The 22737-nt window shown below is 46.0% G+C and overlaps 1 long non-coding RNA gene across 2 annotated transcripts; it reads left to right on the top strand.

Annotated features, from left to right (window-relative positions):
* Positions 1–12737: 12737 nt before the first annotated feature.
* Positions 12738–21227, top strand: LOC144237535 (uncharacterized). 2 transcript variants are annotated; one of them, XR_013336885.1, is made up of 5 exons: positions 12738–13498; positions 16643–16754; positions 18888–18956; positions 20399–20473; positions 21152–21227. It is a non-coding gene; the product is annotated as an uncharacterized LOC144237535 (long non-coding RNA). The 2 variants fall into 2 exon arrangements; XR_013336884.1 differs by lacking the exon at positions 18888–18956.
* The last annotated feature ends 1510 nt before the right edge of the window (positions 21228–22737 follow it).

The raw sequence follows: 22737 nt of genomic DNA, 5'->3' as shown, positions 1-22737 counted from the left end.
AGCAAAGGATGCCCCCACAGCTTCTGGCAGGTGACCTAACATTCCTCCATGTTACCCTACGGTCTCCATTCCTCCATGTTACCCCACGGTCTCCGTTCCTCCATGTTACCCTACGGTCTCCATTCCTCCATGTTATCCCATGGTCTCCGTTCCTCCATGTTACCCTACGGTCTCCATTCCTCCATGTTACCCCACGGTCTCCATTCCTCCATGTTACCCCACGGTCTCCATTCCTCCATGTTACCCTACGGTCTCCATTCCTCCCTGATGCCCTATGGTCTCCATTCCTTCCTATTACCCTGTGGTCTACTGGGAAGCAGGGCCTGGGCCTGTCTTTCCCTCTCCTTTTGTGTAGGGAAGGAAATGAGATGACACAAGGGAGGGAGTGGTTTTTTTAAATTTTTAAAATATTTTATTTATTTCTGAGAGAGAGAGAGAGAGACAGCATGAGCAGGAGAGGATCAGAGAGAGAGGGAGATACAGAATCTGAAATAGCCTCCAGGGTCTGAGCTAGCTGTCAGCACAGAGCCCATACCAGGGCTCGAACCCATGAACTGTGAGATCATGACCTGAGCCGAAGTCCAACTGACCCACCCAGGCGCCCCAGGAGGGAGTGTTTTAAAGGGTGAGGTGTAGTGTTACTATTCTGGAGTTCTCTACCCCTTCCTGCTTGGGAGAGGGCTTTCTCTATTTGCTTACTGCTGGGGGCTCATATACAGAAATATCTGAGCAGAGAGGGGCTCAGGGGCTCAGGAGAAGGTGCAGTGTGGCTCCTTCGGGAGCAGGTTCTCAGAGCACACCTGTGTTGACACAGGTGTGTCCGGCTTAGGGGAAAGTTGGTGTCATAAAACGGGCTGGGGCTGAGGCTCCTATGGTCCTTGGCTTTGACGTTGACCTCTGCCTACCCACTGCATCCAGGCTGTCCCTGGGGCAGACTGCAGGTCATCACCTTCAGCTACATCCATGGGCCGGTCAGTCCAGACAAGACGCCACTTTCCCCTCCACTCCCATTGTCAGTGTGCACTTGACATCCGGGAGCTGCACACATGACTTCACCACCGATCTGTGTTCCTACCCCAGGCCAGATGGACTGAGGAGTCTGAAGCCAATGTGCCAAGGACCTTGACGAGTTCTTGCCACACAGGCGCATCCTGCCAGGTGGAACAAAGGTAGCAGGAAACTTTGCATTTGTATTGCACTTTAGGAAGTTCTTGAATTCTCCAGAGAATTTGGCGAGAAGTCCAATATAAGTGATCCTTGATCCCCTCCCCTGCCTCCTCCTGGCCTATTTATTTATTCTTTTTTAACTTCTAGACATAATGGACATTTTTACGAAGCTTACACTTTGTATTTGGTAGGTTTTGATTGAAGCATGATTTGCAGAACAAGAAAAGCACAGATCTTGCGTGTCCCGTAGGATGAGTCTTGACAAACACGTTCACCTATGTAACCCACATGGCCATCGAGGTATGGGCTGTCTCTTTTGAGCCCCAGAGTTGCCTCGCTTTCCCTTCAACCGTCGGCAACTCACTCCCCACCTGGCTGAAGTCTGCTCATGATCTGGCCCTGAGGTCCCCACGTTTTGTAATCCAGTCAATGTGTTCCTATATTTGAATATCAGTAGTTCTCCACTGTCAACGCACACAGCCTTCTATTGCAGTTTATTTTTCAATAATGTGCCCCTACGACCTTCAGTGCAACAGTGGGCATTAGACCCCCAGGAAGAGCAAGTCCTGTTCTCTGGCTCAGGAGAGGGAGGAAGGCATGCGTGACCTTCCTTGTGCTTGGCCCAGCGCAGGGACTCCATAAATTTCCTTGAAACAGTGACTTCAAGTCAACACTGAGAACAAAGAAGGGCTTAATCATTTACTGGTCTCAGACCTTGTGTGTAACCTCTGGGGGTGAGCTGAGAGTCTGACGCTTCCCCCAGGTGGCAAATGGGAGTCCTGGCTTCTTGTACACCAGGAACACGGAGTCCGGGAAGGCAGAGAAGGCTGTGCTTTGCCAGGAGGTGGGTGAGCCGCTGAAGTTAGGCAAATAGCCTCCTGCCTTCACTTCCCCAAGCATGCTTGGGGACGGCGACAGCATGCTCCCTAGTTCCTGTGTTCTGCTGCTTGGATGCCTGGGGCCCCGCTGACCCTGAAGGGCCTGTCCCCCAGGGCAGCTGATTCCTAGAACTCGTGAACTGCTCCACACACTTTCATGTGCAAGCCCACCAGACCGGAGCCCACAGCCCAACCACCTCCACCATCAGACTCTCACACTCGGGGCCATTGTGCACCTGCTGTGTCATCCCAGGGCAGGGAACAGACAAGGAGGGGCAGCCCCCATGCCCCGGAACCTGCCGGTTGTTCAGACCACCCAGTTCTAAACCTGTGTCCCCACCTTGCCCCCTCCTTCTCGTGAAACCACGACAAACGCCTGTGCCCACAGTCCCCCGCGCCCTCTGCCCACTGACTGGCCCTGCTCCCCATGTGGCCCCTCATGGCACGATATGCCCTCCTTTTGGGAACCCTAATAAAACTCTGTTTACCATGGCAGTCGCCTCCTGATGGTTGGCCTCATCATTCCTGAATAATAACAAAACCTATCTTCAAAAACATGGATGTAAAACAATTATTCATTTGCCCCTGATGCCCCCCTGCTTTGGAAGGGTTGGAGCTCAGGGGGGAGGCTGTGCCTGGTGCACAATCTGCTCCAGGGAACAGCAGGAGGCGGTTTGTGGAAGTGGCCGAAATCGTGGCAGAGGAAAGCCCTGTACAGGACAAGTAGCTGAGAGAGACTGTCTCCTGGGACTCTCTCCAGTGGGACGAGGGATGTCTGAGAGACTTTTCCAGGACAGGCTATTCCCACTTGGCTCCTAAACACAGAGACAGCAGAGAAAACCACAGAGGGATGAGTCATCAAATTCTGGTTAAAACGGCCACGGGGCTGTGTGGGATTTACACATTCTGCGAGGAGCTCAGGGTCCGAGGCAATGCAGCAGGTGACAGCAGCAAGGATGATGTCATGGTAATGACAGCAGCAAGCACTCACACAGCTCTCTGCCTGCCCTGTGTCAGAGCTGTGCTAGCACCACCCCCATATGGTGGTAACTCGTTACTACTGTTAATAGTAACCAGGTACTATAATTATTTCCTTTGACAAGGAGGGAAACAGAATCGCAGAGGTAAAATGATCTGTTCAAGCTCACACAGTGAAGGACAAGCTGGGAAAAGCTCTGAGCCCAGAGTGGTGCTCTCCACTTGTCTGCTCTGGAAGATCGGGGCTCCGCACACAGAAGGTTTAGGCTGTGCTCACAATTTTAAACATTTGAGTCCAAGCTTCAGTGGAACGAGTGGAAAATTGCTACATGGACTTAATTCTCAATTTTTTAGACTTGCTTTTATCTTGAAAAGCTTGTGGGGCTGGCCCGCAAAGACTGGGGGACACGCAGGGTAGAGCCGTGTAATGTGAATGTGTAATTTCAACAGGGACCCGGTGCCTTGAGCAGCTGGACAGTCACAGCTGGAACAGCAGCCTTTGGCCTCACGGAACCTGGAGGCTGTGCAAGCAAGACAGAACAAGGAGATGCATTTCAGGTGCTGGCCGAGGGTCCTGAAGGAAATAAGCAGAACGATATGATACAGGTCCTGGGTGTACATGCACATGGCACTTAAGATCCCATGAATTTTTTTAGAACGTTTATTTATATATTTTGAGAGAAAGAGAGAGAGTGTAAGCGGGGGAGGGGAGAGGGAGAGAATGAAACCCAAGCAGGCTCCATGGTGCTGTCAGTGCAGAGCCTGATGCAGGGCCCGAACCCACGGAAACCATGAGATCGTGACCTGAGCCAAAATTGAGAGTCAGACCCTCAAACGACTGAGCCACCCAGGCGCCCCTAGGTCCCATGAAGTTCAGTCAATCTACAGAGAATTCTCGCTAAATGAACACCTGACTGCTGGAGGGCGGTTGGCAGAAGGGAAGTCTAGGTGGATGCTACCGTGCACATGTGGCCGAGCACAGGAGATTTTCATCCTGCAGCACAAGGTGTATACCTTTTGGCACCCAGGATGGTCCAGGAACTCCAGAAAATTCCCATCTGTAGGGTCTCAGTCCTTTCCAACACAGCTGGTGATGTACACCTTGTCCACAGACTGCTCTGACTGAGCACCCCCCAAAATGAGCCAGCCTCTTACTTCCAATACCTCTTGCCCCTCCCCCCCCTTCAAAGCCCCAGGCTTCATGGAGGATGTGACCACCCACCTGGGTATGAGTCACCAGCAGTGCCCTTCTCTCTCTCACCTCCCAGTTCAAGCCATGACAGATTCCTGTTCATCTTGTCTCCCGGCAGTTCTGGGATCTGTCCCAGCCTCCCCATCTGCAAGGGACGGACTCTACTACACAGTTTGGAAGTTTGTCTTGCAGGAACCCTTGTGCTTTGTAGCTAGCTCAGGGGTGTTTCTGGATTACAGACTCAAATGATGTTTGTCTCTCACTATAGAGCTTATGAAAAGCATTTGGGGGTAAGGAAGATGGAGGCAGGACAGCGTTTCCCGGGAGAATTTTCAGGAGAGCCTGTGGAAGTGGTGTGGGCATATTTCATGACCCTTGGAAAGAAGGCATCCTTAAGTAGCATCCCTTTCACCTGGCACACGCTGTTGGACTACAGACTCTTGGTGAAGAATTTGCTCTTGCCCAAAGCCAAGGCCAGAGCTCTGAGCTAAGCAGTGGGACCACTGAGTGATGGCATCTGTATTAGCTAGCAGAGCTGCATAACAAAGTACCAGAGACTGGGGGGCTTAAACAACAGAATTTATTTTCTCAAAGTTCCAGTGGAGGTCTGGGATCGCAGTGTTGACAAGGCTGTTTCCTTCTGGGGGCCTTGAGGGAAGGATCTGCTCCAGGCCTCTCTCCTTGGCTTGGAGACTTGCCCCCGAGTCTGCAAATGTTCTTCTTTCTGAATGTGTCAGTGTCCTAACCTCCTCTTAGAAGGACACCAGCTATATTGGATTAGCACCCACCCTGATGGCCTCATCTTAATTCTCTCTTCAAAGACTGTAAGTAGTCACATTATGAAGTCTTGGGGCCTAGGACTTCAACATACAAATTTGGCAGGAACACAGTGTAGACCACAAGAGTGTCCTCAAGGAAAGCCTGGTGGCTGGTGTGGCCGGAACAGAGCAACTGAGGCAGAGAGGCAGGAGGTGAGGGCAGAGGTGGCTATGGGCCAGTCTCACAGTCCCTACAGACCAGGATAAGTACTTGAGATTCGAAGAGGGACGGGAGGCCATTTCAAAATTTTGAGGAGGGAAGCGACGTGATCTCACTGTGCCTACTGTGTGGGAGACGGACAGCAGCGGCCCCCCAGCGTCAGCCTGGAGAGCAGTGACAATGACAATCACAGCAGCCCGAGGAGTGATGGCAGTGGGAGATGAACGCCCAATTCAAGGTTTATTTTGCAGGTAGAAGCAATGGCACCTGCTGATGGAGAACATGGGGTAAGAGGGATTAGGAACATATTTTTTGGTCATGCCCAGCTGCAGGAGTGGTGGCTTCCCGTCCTGAGATGTGGCTGCCAGGGGAGGGGCGAGCTGGGCAGATGCAGGGTCCCGAGTTTACATTCAGACACCAGAAGCGAGATTCTTGGGACTGTATCCAGAAAAGATGTACTTGAGTCTGGAGTTCAGCAGGGTGCCTGGAGCTGAAGATATAAATGTGGAACTCCAAAATGGACAGTTTTTAGCCCCCTAAATTCGAGAAAGGTTATCGAGGCAATGAAACTTGTTAGAAAAGATTGACATTCGAATGATATTTGATCAGTGCCTGAATGCGTTGTGTGGACTTTGGGGTTCAGAATTTAATCCTCAAGGGCAATGTGGGGGCTGGAGAACTTTTGGCAGGCTGTTTTGAGGTCCTTAGTTGTTGTCACCTGCTGCCTGGTGACTTGTTCCTGCCCAGGGGGAAACCGTATATTAACATCTTGCAGAACTCCATTTCTGCTCTGTTCCTCCCCTGCCCTAGCAACATCTCACCTAGGTAAACTGAGGGAAGTACCCTAATTATGAGAGTCCTCTGCAGATCAGCACTTCCGAGGGAGACTAAGTCAGAGCCTAGACAGACTGCCTGCTTCCTGCAAAGTGGAAAGCAGGCGACTTTTCTATTTTTTTCCCGTTCCACTTTGTGAAGTAGTCTCTTTCCATCTTCAAGCCAAGGTGCCGCATTGAGGTGAGTGGTTTGTCCCTGGGTGAATTCAGTCTTTTTTTTTTTTCTTGAACAGTTTTATTGGGCAAAATAAGATAAAAGAGGAAAGGTCTTCTTTGCATCTAAATAAACCAGGTGTAGGTGGCAGGGGACATTCTCCTTGACCCTTCCTGGCTTCCTGCTAGCTCAGGCTCCACACTGGCTCTGTGCCCCATGCCCAGACTTCTGTGGGAAGCCAGACCAGAGTGTGAACCTACCCATGGGGATTTGAGAAGACCCCAGGGGTGGCCCCATACCCCCTGCTGAGGCTCACAGAAGGGGGCTGACCTGTCAGGTCCCATTATGGGGGTTGGGAGTGGGGGCGTTGTGGTCAGAATGGGCGCTGTGCATGGAAAGTATGGCTCTGTCATGTTCTAGCTTTGAGACGCCGGGCAAGCCACTCAACCTTTCTGTGTCTTGGTTTCTAAATTCTCCAAAGAAGGATACAGATGATAGTTCTTCTATGATAACAGTAGCTCTTTCACAGGATTATTTGGGGATTACAAGAGATAATGGTGGCGAGACTCTTAGCACAGCTGGGACCCCCAGAGGTTAGCTCTGGAGCCTCTGTCATCATTTTAAGAGACTTCTGAGGTCTTCATGCTCCAGCTTTGAAGCTCTTGCACACACCATCCTTCCGTGAGTTGTACTTAGATCTAGTACCTAAAGGTAGGGCTCCCTAGAGATATATTAGGATGGCATGCTGGCCACAAGCTATGCAGTTGGCCAGGCCAGAGCAGCTGTTCCACATTGTATAAATGACACCTGCGCTTGTCACTCTACCGTGTGATAAGATCATAAGCAGCGGGAGCAACACTTATTTTTTTTATTTTTTATTTTTTAAATAGTTTATTGTCAAGTTGGTTTCCATATAACACTCAGTGCTCATCCCCACAAGTACCCTCGGGGGCAACACTTATTAACAAAAGCCTAGTGTGGGTTCTAGATACTGACTTGGGGGCTTAGGAAGTTCAACATAATTCACATGCCTTCAATGACACCTCTTTACTGAAATGCCAGAATTCTGTGTAATGCTAAGAAGGGTATGACAGAAAAAGAATGTATTGTCTCTACTCTTGGCTTATTCACTATTTGTGTTCATTTGATTTTCCAGAAACATTAGGAAATAAATCATTCGGGATGTCAAAGCTTTTGGACAGATGGAAGTCTATCCCTGAGAACTAAGTTTCAAAGACTTAGTCATAACATTTTTGTATGGAAAACTGGATGGGTTACAGTTTCATTTCAATTTCTTCTTAAATAGACACCACTGTATGCTAATTCAACTTTTTCTTGCACAATTAAATAATTCATTATGATTATACATTACTATTCTATTGATGCATAGGGTTGTGTGTCCCTATAAAAACAGTCTCATGGTGCTCCTAGGGTCTCAGTCCACTGAGTGACCCACTCTAGATTTTGGCTGAGGTCATGATCCCAGGGTCATGGGATCGAGCCCTGAGGTGAGCACGGAGCCTGCTTAAGGTTTACTTATTCTCTCTCTCTCCCTCCTTCCCTCTTACCCTGCTCCTCCCCCACACATGTTTGCTCTCTCTCTCTCTCTCTCTCTCAAAATTAAAAAAAAAGTCCACAACGATCTTCTTTCTGAGTTCTTATGTCTGTTCTGCATATTGTTTGGGAGGGGCACAGAGAGAGGAAGACAGAGAATCCCAAGCAGACTCCACACTGTCAGCATGAAGCCTGATGTGGGGCTCAAACCCACAAAACCATGAGATTATGACCTGAGCAGAAACCAAGAGTCAGATGTTTGACCAACTGAGCTTAAAATCTGCTTAAATGTGCTATAAAGAAGTGTCTGAAACTTCATGTTGCCCAACTTCTCTACCTTTTTCTATGGTTCCTGATACTTGTGACATTCTTAGAACATTCTACCCTATCTCAAGATCCTAAAGGTATTTTAATTGATTTTTTTCTTTACGTTTGAAGCTCTGTGATAATTAGAGTATATTTTGATAGAAGGAATGCATTGGGGATCACATTTTGTTTTTCCAGTCAGATGTTTATTCAGATTTCCTTAAACTAGTGATTAACACATCTGAATTTCCCCCTTTGCTTTAAAATACTAAATTCTCACCTACTTGGTTCTATTTCTATTCCTTTTATTTTCACTAAAGCACCTCTTTCTGCACTCTTCTTCACTGCTTAACGTCTATACTGTAGCTATTCTCTTAAAATACATCGGGACAAATCTCATTCCCCTCCTTTTCAGTCGTGTTCCAAGCTAGGGTCATAGGTCTCTCTAGTTCCCAACGAACTAAAAGAAATGACACTTAAGCCATTTTTACAAAGCTCACTTGGAATTTGATTGAATTGAATTAAATTTATATATTCATGTAGGGAAACAGGTGATTTATAACAATGTCTCTTTCGCATAGAGGTAATTGTGCTCCTGATGTGTAAGTGTTCTTTATTATCTAAAGGATAGTTGTATCCTTTCATCCATCCAAGTTATGTAAATGTATTTTATGACTGTTGTAGGTATTGCATAAATTTCATGGTTGTGGTTAGATGTGGCTCATTATTTGGTTTGCGGCTTTAGTTGGTACTGTGGCTAGGACTTTTTGCTGTGTATCAGAAGAGGCAATACCCACAGACACAGAAATTAAAATATTTGATTTATAAAAAAATTTTAACCTCTGTAGATTTAGAGTGGCTAAGTTGGAAGAACTTGACAAGACCTAACTTGGGGGGGGGGCACATGGAGAAAAACAAACATTAATGCTCCCCAGTGGGACTGTGAGTTCATGAAAATATTCCTATGGAGCCTTTGACTATACACATATTTAAAATATGCATATCATTAGGAGCACCTGAGTGGCTCAGTCGGTTAAGCGTCCAACTTTGGCTCAGGTCATGATCTCATGGTTTGTGAATTCAAGTCCTGCATTGGGCTCTGTGCTGACAGCAGCCTGGAGCCTGCTTCGGATTCTAGGTCTTCTTCTCTCTCTGATCCTCCCCTACTCATGCTCTGTCTCTGTCTCTCTCAAAAATAAACATTAAAAAAAGTTTTAAAATATGCATACCGTTTGACTTAGCAGTACCAATTCTAGGAATTCCTCCAAAGGAATATGCTGGACAGTTCACAAAAAGTATGTCCAAATGATTCATCATATTATTGTGCGTAACAGTGGAAAGTTGAAATCAATGTAAATGTGTGTCAATAGGAGGTTTATTAAACAAATCATAATATATTCTTAGAATGCAACTTCTTGCAGCCATAGAAATGGTAATGTATCTAAATGTGTCTGCATACATTTATATATTGATGTGGAGAACTGTCGTTGATTGGTTATTGAATAAATAAAGCAGGTATTGATCGGCATATATAAATATGTTCAGTGTCTGAAAAGATGTTAAACATCTAACTGGGATTTCATGCCACTTATACTCTCTTTTTCATACTCTCGTAACTTTTATGTTTTTTAAAAAAAGCATGAAGCATTTTAAACTCTCTTCCACCCTCCCTTCTCCCCTCACCAATCCCCCAGAATTATGTTGTATCATTGTAAAAAACAATAAAAACATTAAAAGATTTTAATGTGCCCTAAAGCAAAGGGCTGGAAATAAAGAGTAGCTTGGAATAACATTTAGGTCAAAATAAATAATCCGTAGAGGGCACTTCCCCCCTAACTCACAATAGCTATTGTTTAAAATTGTGTTCTAGGCAATGGACTGAACTTCAGATGACTGATCTCATTCAGTCTCAGGAGTGCCTGTGTCAGGCGGTATATTCTTTCCTCCTTGCGGGAGCTGGAGAGTGCTCACAATCGTGGGGTGCAGCACACAGCAGGTGGGGCAGAACAAGCTTGCGTGAGGGGGGCTCAACTCAAAATACCAGCGGGGAGTGTGTGCCCTTCCACATCCACTTTTCCTATAACCCAGCTGCCCTAATTCTCTTGCCTGGAAACAGCCTTCAGGTCCAGCAGCACAAGACTCAGAAAATGTGTTTATAGAGGGGAGCCTGGCCGGCTCAGTCGGTGGGCTGTTCAACTCCTGGTTTCAGAGTTGGGAGTTCGAGCCCCACATTGAGAGATTACTTAAAAAAATAAAATAAAAATCTTAAAAATACATGTTCTAGAGATTGATAAATTATAATACAGTTTACTTAGAGAAAGTCCTGGGAATGGACGTTTTGAAAACTTATTTCTTTCTTTTTTTTTTTTTTTTTGGTTACGAATTTTCAAAATTGAAAAATCTAGGAAAAAACTGCCTGAGTGGGCATAGCTGCCCAAACTGAGCTTAAAATATTAAACATAACCTGAATATATCCCAGATCCTTCCATTCGTTTTTCTTGTTTGTTTTATTTCTTCCGGTTTTTTTTTCTTATCACAAAAGCAATTCATGTTTAACATACTAAAAAAATCCAAAAATTTAGATTAAAAGGAAACCTGGGAGCCACCTGTAACCCAGCCCTTCCAGGAGAACTGTGATTTCATGCATATTCTGTTGGACCCTGTTCTGTATATATTTATTATATTTAAGTAAAAGTGACATCTTACTACTTATGCTCTTTTGTAGCCAGTGATGATTTATCTGTTGCATTTTCTTTTAATTGGATGCTTGGTTTGTATCTTTTTTAAAAAAATTGCTCTGGGACGCCTGGGTGGCTCAGTCGGTTAAGCATCTGACCCTGGCTCAGGCCATGATCTCACAGTCCATGGGTTCGAGCCCCGTGTTGGGATTTCACCTGTCCACCCTCACTCCTCCCCTGCTCACTCTTTCTCTCAAACATAAATAAACATTTAAAATAATAGATACATAAATTGCTCTCATTAAAGCTAGCACAGGGAAATGAAAGAAACAAAAGAGTGAAGGGGAAATTAAAAGACAGGAAAACACTTTAAAATTCTGAAAAGCTAACAGAAATGGTTAAAACCCATAAGATGATAAAACTGATCTGTAGTGCACCAAAATTACCACAATTGGGCAAACCAGAGACTGGGGACATTTGCTTCTGACACATTATAGTGTACACACATACACTATAGCACACTATCTGGCTCCAGAAGGTTCAGAGTCTACCTGGCGGGAAGACTCCTTTTCCAGGAGGGGCCCCCCAGCTTCAGAGAGGAGAATCTCCCTAGTCTGTAAGGGATGAGACCATGAGAGTCTCCCTTCCCCGCTCCTCACCCTCTCTCCACTCTGGCCGTCACTATAACAGCCAGCGCTGTTTGGTTTGGTTTTGGCTTTCGTATGACTCTCTGTTCTGGGGAAGCTTGGCTTTCTCCAAGAAGTGCTCGCTGAGTTCAGTGTAGTCTGGGGGCTCTGGAGGGAGCCGCATAGGCCCTCTGTGGTGCCCTGAAAGGAAGGAGACCCTCCCCTCTCCCCACACAGGCTTGGCCTCAGGGAAGGGCAGAGAGGAGAAGTTCAGGACTGTTTCACAAACTTTGAAGGTGGGGGGCAGAGGTTCCCAGCTGAAGGCGGGGAGGAAGCCTGGAGGCATGCTGAGGCAGCTCGGGAATGCAATGTCCTTCCCCACACCCTCGGCCTGCCCACACGGATGAAGTCTTAAAGGTCTTAAAGACATGTGAACACCAGGGGCACCCTGGAAGGGGAAAATGAGTCATGACTAGCTCACGCGCTCCAGCTGGGGTACAGCAGTGCTTATGGTACCGCCCCTGACACGTCTGGTCCACTTTCTCCCAGCTTCCCGGTGTTGCAGAAAGAAGCTGACGGTGGTCAAGGGCAGCGCTGGGGTTTTCAGGGAGGATGTCGGAAGAGATATCCTGCCTCCACACTCTATCAAGAGAGCCTCACTTGTCCTGATAACTGTGTGGGCTCCAGCAGCAGGCGTGTGGGTAAAGAGCATCTCAGGTATCAGACTTTGATATCTGGCAACCATAGAGAGTAGCAGGCCTAGCTTAAGCTAGACTTACAGGTATGCCAAGTAATGGTGTCTTCCCAGCTCCAACGGCCTAGGAGAATTCTGGAAAGCCTGGAGGCAGACAATCCAGGAAGTCAGTGTCTGGTTCCTCTAACATCCAGTGGTGGGAACCTGGCCGCTGCCCTGCTGCTGAGGCTAGACCCCCCATTCCCAGAGACGAACTGGCAGGTGCAAAGAAAGGCTCAGATTTTAAGACACAGTGGAAAAGACCTGAGAGGGATCTTGAAGGCTGGTTTGGCGGCCAGGATGGCATGACTCTGAGCCCCACATTTTGGGGTCTGAGGCTTTTGAAAATAAGGTTTAGAGAATATTTTTTTATTATAAGGGAAATAAAAGCAATAACAACTTTAAATCTAACTACTCGGCAGCTCTGTGGATGAGTTAAGAAGAAAGGAATAGGGGCGCCTGGGTGGCTTAGTCGGTTAAGCGTCCAACTTCAGCTCGGGTCATGATCTTGTGGTTCGTGGGTTCGAGCCCCGCGTCGGGCTCTGTGCTGACTGCCAGCTCAGAGCCTGGAGCCTGTTTCAGAGTCTGTGACTCCCTCTCTCTCTGACCCTCCCTTGCTCACGCTGTCTCTCTCTCTCTCTCCTAGAAATAAATAAAACATTAAAAAGAAGAAGAAGAAGAAGAAGAAAGGAATAATATATCCCTTCAACAAATGTTTATTGAGTTTCTAGTTTCCTCTATATTCTAAACACAGTACTAAGCACTGGGGACTAAGCACTGTACACAGTACTACAGCAGAGAACATAAAGGACAAAAATGTCTGCCAGCACAGAGCTTACATCCCACTGCATGGGAGATAGAGAGGAATAAAAGCGTGGATGAGGAAATCATAGTGTTATGAGATGAGTGACATCCCCCAGAATCCATATGTTGAAATCCTAACCCCCAGGACCTCAGAATGTGACTGTATTTGGAGATGGGGGCCTTTAAAAAGGTGATAAAGTTAAAATGAGGCCATTAGAGGGGGCCTAACCCAGTATGAGTGGTGCCCTCATGAGGAGAGGAAATGGGGCCACAGGAAGGGATATGAGCACACAGAGGGAAGGCCATGTGAGGACCCCGCGAGAAGGTGGCCATCTACAAGACAAAGAGAGTGGTCTCAGGAGAAATCAATCCTATGACACCTTGATTTTGGATTTCTAACCTCCTGAACTGTGAGAAATACATCTCTATTGTTGAAGTCCCCCAATCTGTGGGACTTTGTGATAAAAATGAATGACTCTAGAAAATGAATGCAAATAGTTCATAAGATGTTAAATACAATGGAGAACAGAGGACAAGGTCAAGGGTATGGGGCCATGCACATCTATGAGGGAAGAACATTCCAGAAGAGGGTGCCAAGGCCCAGGAGCAGGAGACAGGTAAGGAGGGGAGAGTAGCCAAGTCAGGGCAGTATGTGTGAAGATTTTGGGTTTGCTCTGAGTGAACCTGTTTTTCTAATTAATAAAAGTCCTTTTGCTTTTCTTTATTGGGTTTATGAGATAATAAGTGAGCTAGATGGATGGTAGATGATAGATAGGTAGATGATAGATTACATCAAATTTAAGAAAATTTGACTTAGGGGCACCTGGGTGGCTCAGTTGGTTAAGCATCCAACTCTTGGTTTTGACTTAGGTCATGATCTCATGGTTTGTGGGATTGAGCCCTGCATCAGGCTCTGTGCTGACGACATGGAGACTGCTTGGGATTCTCTCTCTCTCTCTCTCTCTCTCTCTCTCTCTCCCCCTCTCTCTCTGCCCCTCCCCTGCTCATGTACACTCTCTCACTCTCAAAAAAGGAAAGGAAGGAAGGAAGGAAGGAAGGAAGGAAGGAAGGAGGGAAGGAGGGAAGGAGGGAAGAGAAAGAAAGAAAAAGAAAGAAAGGGAAATTAAAATGATATTGAATTTATCAATCTCTGAATGTGGTATTCCTTTGTATTTGTTAAAACTTTGTTTTGTGTCCTCACTAAGTTTTAAGTTTTATTCATATATTTCTTACACATCCATTATTAAGTTTCTAAATATTTTCTCTGTTGATATTGTAAGTGATCTCTTTTTCCACTATACTTTTAAAGAAATCAATTAACCTTCTTCTCTGATGGTTCTCTATTGTGCACAATGATCTAATTACCAACTTTCACTGTAGCCTTTACTACCCAATTTTACTTGAAAATATCACTCTTCTTTCACTAAGGTGTGTGTTCATCGATTGTCATGTTTACACGATGTCTCCTTATTTCCAGCTATGAAAGCAGGGAGGTGGGAGAAAGCATCAGTTGACATTTCCTCCCCTTCCTCCCCATCAGTTGCTAGTTGTAGAATTTCACATTTCATCCTTTGTAATATTTGCAATGGGCTCTACACCTGTCATCACCATTATACCAGCTCGCCATTCACTTCCAACACCTGCTTCCTACACTGCATCCTCCTTGCCTTTGGCTGAACTCACTCCTCCAGCACACTTCCCCAAGTGGAGCTTCTCACTGGAGCTATACTTCTTGAGTCCCTTTATGTTTAAAAATAGACATTGCCCTTATAATGGAAAGGTGGTTTTTTAAGTAAAAAAACATATGGGCTCACATCTCCTGTTCTTGAAGACTTTGCTGAAATTGCTCATTGTCTTCTAATGTTGAAGGCTACTTTGTACAAGTCTGGGCCTTCCTGATAATATTGACAACTTGATTGTTTTCCTTGCTATTCTGAATATTCTTTATATTAAAAATCCAGAAATTGTATGGAGATACTAGTTATTGATCTGTGTCAGATTTTCTTTCTTTTTTCTTTTTTTTAATAGTTTATTGTCAAGTTGGTTTCCCTATAACACTCAGTGCTCATCCCCACAAGTGCCCTCCTCCATGCCCATCACTCCCCTTCCCCTCCCCCCTACCCCTATCAGTCCTCAGTTATTTCTCAGCATTCAAGAGCCTTTCATGGTTTGCCTCCCTCCCTCTCCCCGACTATTTTCTCTCTTTCTTCTCTCCCATGGTCCTCCGTTAAGTTCCCCCTAATCCTCCTATACGTGCAAACATATGGTATTTGTTCTTCTCTGCCTGACTCATTTCGCTCAGCATAACACCCTCAAGGTCCATCCATGTTGCTACACATGGCCAGATTTCATTGTTTCTCATTGCCATGTAGTATTCCATGGTATAGATAAACCACATCTTGATCCATTCATCCATTGATGGACACTTAGGCTCTTTCCATGTTTTGGCTATTGTTGAGAGTGCCGCTATGAACATTGGGGTACATGTGCCCCTATGCATCAGCACTCCTGGATCCTTTGGATAAATTCCTAATAGTGCTATTGCTAGGTCATAGGATAGCTCTATTTTTAAGTTTTTGAGGAACCTCCACACTGTTTTCCAGAGGGGCTGCACCGGTTTGCATCCCCACCAACAGTGCAGGAGGGTCCCCCATTCTCCACATCCTCACCAACATATGTTGTTTCCTGATTGTTCATTTCAGCCATTCTGACTGGTGTGAGGTGGTATCTCAATGCGATTTTGATTTGCATTTCTCTGATGATGAGTGATGTTGAGCATCTTTTCATGTGTATGAGTGCCTTCTTTTTAAGTTTATTTTTTTATTTTGAGAGAGAGCGAGAGCGAGAAGGCAAGCATGAGTTGGGGAGGGGCCGAGAGAGGAGAGAGAATTCCAAGCAGGCTCCACACTATCAGTGTAGAACCCAATGTGGAGCTTGAACCCATAAACTACAAGATCATGACCTGAGCCAAAACCAAGAGTCGGAGGCTTAACTGACTGAGCCACCCAAGTACCACCATGAGCAGTTAGTAATATTCCCGAATGATTTTTGTAGTTTTCAACCCAAACTGTTTCTGTCCACTTATTTCCAGTGGACTCCTGTGGTGCACTGTCCACAAACTGAAACACAGCAAAGGCAGCCAAACTCTTCGCTCTTCCTAGGGGGATGACTTTACCGACTTTACAGCTCATTCAGTGGCTAAAGTTTTGGTCTAGTCGTGGTTTAATGCTTTGTTTCAATGTCTGTCTCCCCTCAATGTAAGTCATTTCTTTTCTGCTCCTGCTGTGTTTCACTATTTCCTTTTGATTTTCTCCCTTCTGCACAGAGATCTTACTTTTTCCAGTGGTTTATAATCTTAGCCCTAACAAAGTTGGACAGTTTCATAGAAGTTTACTCCTCCCTCTTCTCATCTGCTCCATGTCTTCTAGTCCTCACGGCCTCAGTTTCCCCTCTTACAACATGCTCTCTAAGGCAGCACCTTCATCATACTACACGCCTTCTAAAGGAGGGTGCCTGCTTGGCTCTTGGTGGAGGGAAGTATCTTCCCTGTGACCTTCCTGAGAAGCAGTGACAGTGCTAAGTTCTCTGGCACCTACCTCAGTGGGCTCCCATCCCCCAAAACTTTTGCTGATCAACCTCCATTTGGGAAACCACATTCACAAAGTACTAATAGGAGAACCTGTCACTAGCCCTTGGGTGAGCGCCAAGAGCGTGCTGCTCCTCTGGAGATTGCCCACTCAATGGTTTCTCTGGTTCACTAGCACAGTATGATCAGAACAAGGTCAGACCAGTAGAGGAACCTCCAGGAACAAGTGCTGGAGAATGAAGAAGAGGCTGAGGAAGCCGCCCTGCTGCCCACAGGAGGGAGAGGAGGTGAGTGAGTGCTCGGCAGGGAGCAGACTGGGGAAGATCTGGGATGGCGCTGGGTGTTCAAGTCCAAGTTCCCTCATTATCAGGCAGAAGGTCCCATTAACCAGGCAAGCACTTCCTTCCCACTCACGCTTGACTCCCTTCCCATGGGCACACACACACATCTCCCAAGTGCCTTAGGACCACCGATCTCAGAGCCAAGGGTGGGGGTAATTTGGGATGTCACTTACCCCAGTTCTGTGATTTTGCAGATGAGGGATCATGGTGACATGACTCGTAAGTCAGAGGCAGAGCCAGAACCTGAACCTAGCATCCAAAATCTCAACATACCACTTATTTTTCTGCATAGTATTCCTGAGACACCTGGAGCTATTTCTATGGAAGAATCTAGGCTGCATGAAGTGAATGCACGGCGGCTAGGAACACAGGTTTGACTCCAACTTGAGTTTAGTTCCTGCTTGGCCACTGTGTGGCCCTGTTGCCTCATCTGTAGAACAGTCATTGTTATAACCTACCTCTAAGGTTGTCTTAAGGATGAAATGCAGTGATCACGAAGAGCAGCTAGCATAATGCTTTGCCTGTGGTGAGAGCTTGATGCCTGTCACTTGTAACTGCTCCCATCCGATGCTCATTTTGAGATTTACAGCTCTGTCACAGAAGGCCAAAAGCTACCTCTCTACATGTATAAGAAGATATAGTTCATTTAAACTCGCCCAAAGTAAGATATTGGGAGCTTGAAGGTCACCTGCCTGGATTCTCCCTTGTAGCAGGACATTAGCAAAGTGGAGTGTACTCAGCAGTGGGCAGTGATTCCCCTGTCTGAAGAGTGAGGTTCAGAGGCTCTTCAGAGCAGGGAAGGAAAGGCTCAGGAGAGCCTGGGAAGCTTCTGGAGATAGGTGACCTGTTACCCCAGGAACAGAGATGAATTCCAAGTGTCTATGATTTGGAGAAGGGGGTTTCCTACTCCTATGGAGGCTAAAGTTATTCTCTGTCTGGTTCATCAATACTGAGGAGACAAAGAGTAAACAGACCCAGTCTCAAATTTTCAAGACTTCATGATCCCCTAGGTGAAATATGGGTCAGTAGGTAATAAGACATCCAGCTGGGTCATGACAGCAAGGAGAGAGTTCTTGTTTTTCTAGTGAGAGAGAGAGAGAAAGGGTTCATTCAGTGAGACTGGTCAGAATGGTGTCAGTAAGCTCAGACCTCCACAGGCCAGGAAGTGGGCTGAGAACAGAGCAGCCAGTGTTTCGCTTTCTCATTGTAGAAAAGAGAACAGAAGTGCTGACCTGGAGCCATCTGCTCTGGTGTCTGCACTTCTTGAGGGCACCTTCCAGGGGAGCAGACCTGGGGACCTTTACTGCCCCAAGGCTCCGGGAGAATTTTACAAGATTCCTGTGATCTATCTATCTTTCTCTCTTTCTCTCCCACATACAGTAACCTCTCTCTCTGTCTCTCTCTCTTTATATTCCCCTCCTTCCCTTCATTTCTACTTTCTTTCCTTAAAAATATCAATCACCTTTACTTTGGACAGTTCTTCTCCCCTTCCCTACACCCTCTTTCAGGGCTTATACACAGTGGTAGCCCAAATTCCTCAGCTTAAAGTGGATTTTCTCTGGCTCTCACTAGTCAAATGTAAATCTTGATATGAACTAAATCATCTCAATTTTGGACCCCGAGAGAGTGGTGGACTCAATCCGGGGGTCACGGAAGCACTGCATGATCCTGAGGTCCTTAAAATACTCTCAGTTCCTTCACTGGACACAGACCAGTTTCTGATGCCCAGGAGATATCTGGGCTGAAACCACAGTCTGTGCTGAATGCATGAGTTGAAATTCATAATCAAGTCCTGGAAGAAAAATCAAAGGTTTTCATGGAAGAAGTCACACGTAACAAATAACTACTGAAGCATCCATTTTTTTTAACTTTTTTTAATATCTATTTTTGAGAAATCTTGTTTGGTTATTGGGTATTAAGGAAGTTGATCTTTGACATAGGAAGGGAGGAATAAGAGAACAAGAAGGAAGAAAATGGGGGAAAGAGGGCAAAGTTTGCATTGTGGTGACTGGAAGGGAGTCCCACAAAATGAGGGACATCTCCGGCAGGCTCAACTGTGACACTGTCTTGACCTTCTAGGTTGATCATAGGTCCCCCGCTGTGAAGCAAGTAGGTTGGGCGACGTGATCTCCGAAGCCTCCAGTAATTGTGAGTCTACACAGTTCGATGAGAGGAGAAAATAAGAAATATGTACCACAGAATCAAGGGGGTTAAGTCATAATTGTTATAGGTTTACGGTTTTATGCTTGAAAATCCATTGAGAAGTAATCACAAGAAGACCAATGCAAGTCCAAACGGTGGGGCAAAATTATTGTCGATCATCAACAGCATTTTCTATGCAAATCATAGCCAACTATAAAACACAGAGAGAAGATTATAACTCAAATAGAAAGAGAAACCGTAAAAAGCTAGAGATAAAGTCATAAATGTTCTGGATCTAAATGAAGACATGTATCGAAGGTCACAGAAAAGTTATGTTGAAAAAAGGCAGAAACGGTAAGCTGAAACCTTGTTCTTAGAAAGACTCAATCATCCACACGTCCTTTTTTTCTGAAATAAAACCTGTCATTTCAATGCAGTGTCAGTTAACAAAGCAATAAAATTGTTTTTAACTTGAGTAAGTAGTTGAACAGTTATTTTGTACGAGTGAATCATTGAAAGTGGCCATGAATCCTGGCAAGAACTATAAGAGAGGCCTTGACTCTTTTTTGTTGTTGTTTTTAATGCCAAATTTAAAAAAATTATTAGGAAGATTATACAACTGACCCTTGATGCCTGCACAGCTGAAAATAAGCAAATAATTTTTTTCTTTTTAAGGTTTTCTTTAAATTTCAGTTAGTTAACATACAATGTAATATTAGTTTCAGGTGTACAATATAGTGATTCAACACATCCATACAATACCCAGTGCTCGTTACAAGTGCATCCTTAATCTCCATCACCTATTTCTCCCATCCCCACCCACCTCCCCTCTTGTAACCATCAATTTGTTCTCTGTAGTCAACAATCTGTTTCTTGGTTTGTCTCTCTTTCTTTTCCCTTTGCTCATTTGTTTCATAAGTTCCGCATATGAGTGAAATCATATGCTATCTGTCTTTCTCTGACTCCCTTATTTTGCTTAGCATTATATTCTCTAGCTCCATCTACATCATTGCAAATGGCAAGATTTCATTCTTTTCGTGGATGGGTAATATTCCATCATATTGAATGCCGGTTAATATCACACAACACTGCACAGGAAGAGACACACAGAAGAGTGGACAAGAACAAAGTCCACTCCATGACAATATATTGCTGGATCAGTATATTGTACACCTGAAACTAATATAACACTGTATGTTAACTATACTAGCTTTGCAATAAAAAATAACTTAATAAAGAAGAAAAAAGATAGCAGTGCCTCAACCTACATGTTGAGAAGAAAACGAGGCAAGCAGTGGGGTCTCGGGGAGCAAGAATGACAAGGGCTGATGGAGGAATAGGCCCTGGGGCAGAGGGAGTTTACCTCTATGCCAACCCTGGGCTGCTATGACTTCCTCTGACACGGAACGTTGGGCTTCTGACATTGTTCTCTTGACTTTCTCCATCAGGCCGTTGGGACCCTCAGCTCCATCACCATGAGACTCCTCCAGGTGGTCCTCACTGCTGTGTTTATCATCTTCCAGGTACTGCCCGGTAAATACCAAGCATGATGTCCATTCTTATCATCACGCTGTTGTTTCCTTTCCCTAAGTCAACCACAGTTGAAGAGTAAAGCATCAGTGAGCTACTCGGAGGCCATGTCTACACCCCAAAATAACTTCCTGCAAAGTCTAAAAACCCCTTTGGAGGGATTTCAAACATCCTGTTCAAAAGACTTATTAGGTAGCTGTCTTCTGCTCCCTCCCCTTCCATGTGGACGAATCAGATGACTGGAAACAGAATTCATTGGTTCACCTGTTGGTATCACATGGTGTGGAGACAGAGATCCTTTACACAGGCTCTGCCTGGGGATCGCTTGACGCTCATGTCACAAAGATGGCCTTCTTGAGTTTCACAAGGCAAGGCTTCCTTCACACGGTTCTGTGAGGGTTGGGAAGGGTGAGGGGTGGAGAGGGGTGGGTGGGGACTAGCGAAGAACACCAACTGCCACAGCTTACCCTCCGGTTAATGCCCAGTTGTCCCCCCTCAGCAATGACCATCCATCCAGTGGTTGTCACCAACCATGATGCCTCATGGGAGAGTGAGAGGGGAAGATCTTGGAGCGCAAACCACTCGTTGTAGATGTCCAGCTGGGAAAGTCAGGGCTCCCCACCTTCTGCCCCAGGCCTGCAGCTTCATACAAACACCTTTCCGTTTTCCAGCTGCCACCAGGGCGTTCAACTTTGAAAGACCCTGCTACCTGCGTGGTGGCATCTGCCTCAAGCAAGGGACCCCAAACTGTGAGCCCTTCCGAGGACCCTGCCGAGCATTCACTGTTTGCTGCAAAGTAAAGAGCTGATGGAAGGGGAGCAGCAGAGGAGCCCTGACCCTGGGGTCCCCCTGTCTGAATAAAAGCAAACAGCGTTCAAGTCTAACTAATCAATTACTTCATCATTAGGATTGATTAAAGGAAACCGTTGTTTTCTGGGGAGTCAGGGGAGGGAGACAATTTAAGAATAAAATTTTTATTATGCTTTAAATTTTGCAAAGCCTTTTCTTTTTTAAGTGTATTTATTTATTTTAAGAGGGATAGAGAGAGAGAGTGGGAGAGGGGCAGAGAGAAAGGGAGAACCTTGATCAGGCTCCGTGTTGCCAGCACAGAGCTCAGTGTGGGGCTCAAACTCTCACAAAACTGTGAGATCATGACCTGAGCCGAAAGCAAGAGTCGGATGCTTAACTGCCTGAGCCACTCAGGGGCCCCACAAAGCCTTCTCATTCATAAAACATGGGTAATCCTTAGAGTGTTTTGGTTTATCAGCCCCACTTTCCAGATGTAGAAACCATACTCGGCTTAGTTACATAACTGGCCAGAGATGACACCATCAGTGAAAAGAACATAATGGAAGATTTTTCTTTTGGCTGGTCTACAGGACTCTGTCTGTTTAGAAGGGAAGTTAGGGTTTCCTTAACAATCACAGGGAGGCTGGACAGAAAACGATCCCCCATTGTAGGGGTGAGGCCATACAAGGACAGAGCTTGGTCCAGGGACCAGCTCTTCTCCCAAAGTGGGAGAATGCTATCGAAGGAGCACAGCGCCAGGCACACGAGCACGGCGGCTGGCACAGGTGCTCAGGGAGACCGTCCAGAAAGGAGCTCCCACTGCAGGTCAGAAGGCCTACACTGCGTGGCTCCAGCCTGGATTGCTGTGATTATTTTGTGCCTTCCTTGTTCACTTTTCTTGTTCAGAGCACGACGTCTGCTGTAGTATCCTGAGTAAGTCACCTCTCCATGACAGATGTCATGGTCCTGCCTCTGCAGAGGGAGCAAACCTGGAGATCCTGGTGGCTTTCTACAATGTACAAAGCAAACCTGGAGGTGGGGGTGTGGGGAGAGGAGGCAAGAAGTAGTGCGAGGTGCCCGGGAAGCCAGAGGACAAAGGGGGAAGGTAAGTTTTTCTGGCACTTCTTCCAAACCCTGAACAGTCACACGAGAAAAAGAAGAGTATGCCTGGAGCTGTGATCAGTAACAATGTGGACCATCTCTATGCCCGGGTCCCCATCACTGAACAACTAAAGAAAATTCAGTGCCAGTTTGTGCATGAACAACGGACTATTGTCAGCTGTAAATGAGTGTCTGCAAAGCTATCCAGACCCAGGTACAAATGGTAGCCTCTCGGGTGTTCTCAGTGGGCACTGGCTTCCCACGCAGTCTCCCTACAGGGCTTGCAGGACTTGAGCATTCGTGGTGTCTGTGATGTCCGTCCACACTGTGCAGCTAGCCTGTGCATTTAGTTGCCTCCGCTTAACAA

The sequence above is a fragment of the Crocuta crocuta genome, unplaced genomic scaffold (assembly GCF_008692635.1).
Source record: "Crocuta crocuta isolate KB4526 unplaced genomic scaffold, BGI_CrCroc_1.0 scaffold308, whole genome shotgun sequence".
NCBI classification, from domain to species: domain Eukaryota; kingdom Metazoa; phylum Chordata; class Mammalia; order Carnivora; family Hyaenidae; genus Crocuta; species Crocuta crocuta.
This window is presented reverse-complemented; position numbering and strand designations above follow the sequence as displayed.